Source organism: Caretta caretta, chromosome 1, assembly GCF_965140235.1.
Source record: "Caretta caretta isolate rCarCar2 chromosome 1, rCarCar1.hap1, whole genome shotgun sequence".
NCBI classification, from domain to species: Eukaryota; Metazoa; Chordata; order Testudines; family Cheloniidae; genus Caretta; species Caretta caretta.
Window position 1 is genome coordinate 349,588,384 of NC_134206.1, and position 6,675 is coordinate 349,595,058.

Genomic DNA, 6,675 nt, shown 5'->3' on the forward strand with positions numbered 1-6,675 from the left:
AGCTTGATAAGCGGGGGAAAGGAGAGCTGGACCCTATGGGCTTCATCTGAGGCCCTCGGAAATCAGTAGAAAGAGACCTGTGGATTTCCAAGGGCTTGGGCTCAGGCTTCACAGTGGGAAGGGCAGAGCAGGGGCCCTGCTGTGAGGGGTATGGACCATTGGGTGCTGGGGTGGAGGAGAGGCATGGACCACTGGGTGCTGTGATAGAGGGTATGGACCATTGGGTGCTGGGGTGGAGGAGGGGTATAGGCCACTGGGTGCTGTGGCGGGACAGACAGGGCCTAGTAGTGAAGAGTATGGGCCATTGGGTGCTATGGTGGGAAGGAGAGGGCCACAGAATTTTGAAATGAGAAAACTACCATCAGGCACATGTAAGCACATTAGGAAAGCCGAAGCCCTACAGAGAGGATGCGGGCCACTGGATGCCATGTTGGGAAGGGCTGTGCCATGCTAGCAAGGAACTATGATTGCTGTGTTAGCAAGGGCTGACTCAAGTTCTCAGTCCTTATCTCCAAGGCACTCCATGCCCTGTGTCCAGGATATCAAAAATACTGCCTAAAGTTCTGGGGAAGGCTGTGATAGACATGTGCACTCCTTGGGCACACTGTAACTTTCAACAATAAGGGTAAAGCTCACCAGTGCAGGAAACAGAACTTTCTGAGGGTCCAGTCTGAGACTGTGGAATAAACTGGAGCCGCGATTGGCCGAACCTGCGGACGCGGCAGGTAAACAAACCAGCCTGGCCTGCCAGGGGCTTTCCCTGAACAAGCGGTGGCCCTAGTTTGAGAACCACTGCCATACTGGGTCAGACCAATGACCCATCTAAGCCAGTATCATGTCTTCCAACAGTGGCCAGTGCTAGATGCTTCAAAGGGAATGAACAGAACAGGACAAGCATCAAATGATTCTCCCCTATTGTCCAGTCCCAGCATCTGGATGTCAGAGGCTCAGGGACACCCAGAGCATGGGTTTGCATCCCTGATCGATTTGGCTAATAGCCACTGGTGGACCTATCTTCCATGCATTTATCTAATTCTTTTTTTAATCCATTTATAGTTTTGGCCTTCACAACATTCCCTGGCAATGAGTTCCACAGGTTGACTGTGCATTGTGTGAAGAAGTACTTCTTTTTGTTTATTTTAAATCTGCTGCCTATTAATTTCATCAGGTGACCCCTGGTTCCTGTGTTATGAGACGAGGTAAATAACACTTCCTTATTCACGTTCTCCACACCATTCATGATTATATAGACCTCTAGCATATTCCCCATGTCACCTCTTTTCCAAGCTCAACGATCCCAGTCTTTTTAATCTTGGCTCATACAGAAGCTGTTCCATACTCTAATCATTTTGGTTGCCCTTCTCTGTGCTTTTTCCATTTCTAATACAGCTTTTTTGAAATGGGGTGACCAGAAATGCATGCAATATTCAAGGTGGAAGTATACCATGGATTTATATAGTGGCATTATGATATTTTTCTGTTTTATTATCTAACCCTTTCCTATGGTTACTAACATTCTGTTAGCTTTTTTGACCACGACTGCACATTGAGCAGGTGTTTTCAGAGAACTATCCACGATGACTCCAAGACCTCTTTCTTGAGTGGTAACAGCTAATTTGGACCCCCCCTCATTTTGTATGTGGAGTTAGGATTATGTTTTCCAATATGCACTACTTTGCATTTATCAACATTGAATTTCAGCTCCCATTTTGTTGCCCAGTCACCTAGTTTTGCGAGATCCCTCTGTAACTCTTCGCAGTCTGCTTTGGACTTAACCACCTTGAGTAATTTTGTATCGTCTGAAAATTTTGCCACCTCACTGTTTACCCCTTTTTCTAGATCATTTATGAATATGTTGAACAACACTGGTCCCAATACAGAGCCCTGGGGGACACTGCTATTTATCTTTATCCATTCTGAAAACTACCATTTATTCCTATCCTTTGATTCCTGTATTTTAACCAGTTACTGATCCATGAGAGGACCTTCCTTCTTATCCCATGACAGCTTACTTTGCTTAAGAGCCTTTGGTGAGAGACCTTGTCAAAGGCTTTCTGAAAGTCTAAAAGTACATTATATCAACAGGATCACCCTTGTCCTTGTGCTTGTGGACCCCCTCAATGAATTCTAATAGATTGGTGAGGCATGCTTTCTCTTTACAAAAGCCGCATTGACTCTTCCCCAACCATATTGTGTTCATCTATGCATCTGATAATTCTTTATTGTAGTTTCAACCAGTTTGTCCACTACTGAAGTTAGGCTTACAGGCCTATAATTGCCAAGATCACCTCTGGAACCTTTTTTAAAAATTGGTGTCACATTAGCTATCCTCCAGTCATCTGGTACAGAAGCTAATTTAAATGATTGATAGGTTACATATCACAGTTTATAGTTCTGCAATTTCATATTTGAGTTCCTTCAAAACTCTTGGGTGAATACCATCTGATCCTGGTGGTTTATTACTGTTTAATTTATCAGTTTGTTCCAAAACCTCCTCTAATGACACCTCAATCTGGGACACATCCTCAGATTTGTCACCTAAAAAGAATGGCTCCGGTGTGGGAATCTCCCTCACGTTCTCTGCTGTGAAGACCAATGCAACGAATCCCCAACTTGCTTGGCTTGGGTTAGCCCCAAAGGACATAAAAGTTTGCTTATTATAGAAGCTTCTATTACCTTTTGAACTTAAAATTGCACCTCATTTGTGTATGTATGTTTCTGGCTTTAATCTCTTTATTTCTTCTCTTAGTTAATAAAGCTTTAGTTAGTGTATTACAGGATTGACCACAGGCGTTGTCTCTCATTTGAGATCTGAGTAAAATTGACCTGAGTAAATGAGTGGTCCTTTAGGACTGGCAATAAATTGAATATTGCTGTGATCTTTGGTGTAAAGTGACCATCTATCATATAGTCCAGCTTGCCTGGGTGGCAAGATAGACTAAAATGCCCAGAGGACTGTCTCTGACTCCATCATAAGAGTGTTAAAGTGCTTTAGGAGTTCACACTTTTTACTGGGTTGATGAGCTCCCCCTACTTCCACATGCCACTGTGTGCAGATATAAAAGGCAGGGCTTCCCTTAGTCCCTCTCAGTTCCTTCTTGCTGGAACTCCAATGTAGAGGGGCAGGAGAGTGGGTTGTGGCATTGACTTGTGCAACAGATAGCTCAGTGGTTTGAGCATTGGCCTGCTAAACCCAGGGTTGTGAGTTCAATCCTTGAGGGGGCCATTTAGGGATCTGGGGCAAAAATTGGGGATTGGTCCTGCTTTGAGCAGGGGGTTGGACTAGATGACCTCCTGAGGTCCCTTCCAACCCTGATATTCTATGATTCTATGATATCTCAAAGAACAACAGTTACTGAACAAGTTAGTAACCGTTTTTTTCTTCTTTGAGTGATTGCACATGTGCATTCCACTCTTGGTGACTCACAAGCCATAAAAACAGGAGACGGGATTAGAGTCTATTTCAATAAAGATTGGAGAACAACCCATCCAACTCTAGCATCATCTCTGGAGTCCTGAGCCACAGCATAGTGGGCAGCAAATGTGTGGACCAAGAACCAGTTACCACTCTACAAATGTGTCCAATTGGAAATGTGCCAGAAAGGCTGCCAAGACCGATTGTGACCTTGTCAAATGAGCAGTGACTCTGCTAGACGGAGTGTTGTTGGCCAAGTCATAGAACATGCATATACAGGAGGTGATCCAGTAAGAAATTCTGTGGGTGGAGACTGACTGTCCTCTTATTCTGTCCACCACTGCTATGAACAGCTGGGATGATTTATGGAAGTGCTTGGTTTTGTCTATGTAGAATTCTAGAAGGACCCTCAAATGGCAAGTCCTGCATAGTATTCTGGACTTCATAGAGGAGACCAGAAGACTGTAACCAGGATGATCTGGGCATGGAAGCCATGGTTCAAGCTGCCGAGTCTGCTGCATCCTGCCCCATCTGCAGTGAAGTTCTCGCAACCAGGCTGCTCTCATTGACCAGGGAAGTGAGCTCCTGCCTAATGTTCTGTATATTTCTTCACACAACGCACAGTCAACCTGTGGAACTCTTTGCCAGATGATGTTGTGAAGGCCAAGACTATAACAGGGTCAAAAAAGAACTAGATAAATTCATGGAGGATAGGTCCATCAATGGCTATTAGCCAGGATGGTGTCCCTAGCCTCTGTTTGCCAGAATCTGGGAATGGGCGACAGGGAATGGATCACTTGATGATTACCTGTTCCATCCATTCCCTCTGGGGCACCTGGTATTGGCCACTGTCAGAAGACGGGATACTGGGCTAGATGGACCTTTGGTCTGACCCAGTATGGCCGCTCTTATGTTCTGTGGGGAAGTAGATCTCTGAATTTCTCTGCGGAGCCCCATACATTAAAATCGTACAGCCCCAGCAAAGCCTGTTGGTTAGCAATACGCAGATGTCAACACCCTGTTGAATAAATCTTCCTGCCAAATAAATTTAGCTTCTTAGTGTCTTTATATTTGGGGGTGGCAGCCTGGTGCTCTTGTTGCTCTCTCTCATTAGCCGCTGTCATGACTAACGAGCCCGGTGGTGGATGAGTATAAAGGTACTCAAAACCTTGGGAGGGTACATAGTATTTTCTTTCTGCCCTTTTTGAGGTGGGAGGCAATGAAGATGCTATAAAGCCCTTATAGGCCCTAGTATTACCTCATTAATTGGCAGAGCTATCCTGGAGGCACCCACAGATGGCAAGGTGTCAAGGTGAGGACTCCCTGACTTTCTTGATCTGTATGCCCCAGTCTGCGGCCACTTTCTTTAGCAACTCCTGATAAACTTTTAAATCATCAGGAGAGGGTGAAGTTGCCCTGAACAAAACAACTTCATCGGGAGGGGATGAAGAGGAAGCCAAGACTGGAAAGGGCAGAATTTCTTCTACAGGTATTGCTCTGGTTCTTGGTGCTCGGTACTGGACTCTGGAGACAGAACTGCCCACTGCATATACTCTGCCCTTCTAGAGGAGGGCGCCAAGTAGGCACAGTGAGGGAAAGATTGGAAGATGGAGGAATCCCCAAGGATTCCAAAATGGCCACTGATATGGAGCTGAACACCACTGGCCTGGTCACATTCCCATGGCGGTTCCAATTGAAGGGTCGTGGTGGTAGGCTGGGAGAGACGATTTATGAGGAGACCAGCGGGTCCCATTTCCAGCTTGTGAGACATAAGATTCCACTTCCAAATCACATAGTCATAAAATAAAATAAAAGAGACTCCCTGCCTCAAACAGCTTGTAATCTAAATAGGAATAAAGACATGAGAGGGGCATATAAAACATAAATGGGGGGGGGGGAGGGGTCAAAAGTAATAAACATGGGTACACTATCAGCTTTGCAGTAGAAGTGTGGTTTAAGAATGAACTTGAAGGAGGACAGGATAGTGATTATGCAAATTTGTTTGGGAATTTTGTTCCACACATAAGGGACAGCATAAAGGTGTTTGTGGGGAAAATCGGTAAGTGAACAGAAAAGGCTGCCATCACCAGTGAAGCAAAGAGCATGGGTCATGATGTGCTGAGACAAGTTCTTATCTATCACTTGTCCTATAAACACTTGTAGATGGAATCTGGACATGAAGTGAGCCTGGACATGAAGGCATAAGCAAATTCCAAATTTGCAATCTGCAGAGGAAAATATCTATGGTAATGATTTTAAACTTATATAACACATTTTGTCTCTAATGGTCCTGGGAGCTAAGTTGGATTAAAAAAACAATTAGGTGCCGTTAGACTGGATAGAATAAAATTTATAAGGGATATAAACCCTCTTGCTTCAGAAAACCAGTCTTCCAATAACTGCCGTGGAGTCAGAAAGAAATTTTCTCCATGGGCATGTCAGTGCCTAAATGCCCAATAGGAAAGCTTTTACAACTTTCTCTGAAGCATCTGGTACTGACCACTATACCACTGGTCCCATCCAGTATGGTGATTTTTATGTTCCTGTGACCTCAGAGCACTTTATAAATCAATATACAGACTATACACTGGGATCATTTCAGCCACTAACTGAAATGCTGCTACGTCTGGAATGAAACACGGCAACTTTTCAGCAGCACCCAGCAATACTAACTAACCAGTTAGGCCAGAAAATGAAGACTACACTATAGTCAAGTGAAACCACAGGTGCATTTTAAGTATGCAAAATGAACTTAACTGAAGGTATATCTTCACTGCAGAGTTAATCTGAGTGCTGGGCACTTGAGTCTTAGCACCCAGTTAGCCTAGCTCAGGTGTGAGTATTCACACTGCATAGTCCTACTCGAGTTGCTGCATCCACACTCATGTGAGGTACTAAGATTTCTAGGGTCACACCCTGAAGGTCTTACCTCTGCTCAGCTTGCAGTGTATGGTGAGAGAACTTGTCTGTCCTTTCTAGGCTCCTGTGCGGAAGTGGGCTTAGCCTACCAGCTCAGTAAAGCAAATCACTTCTGGCTTGGCCTGCTTTAGATGTCTGTCTGTGGCTTCCATTCCAGCCAGTCACAGGGCATGGATCCAACTCAGGATAATGAGCTGTTCCAAATGTTGGCATTACTGCAACTCTCGTTTCAGAACCAGCAGGTAGAAACAAGGCATAAGAAATGGTGGAGGGTATTTTGACAGCCGCTTGGCACTCTGAGCAGAGGGCAGCGTGGCTTGCTAAGGAGATCACACAGGTTG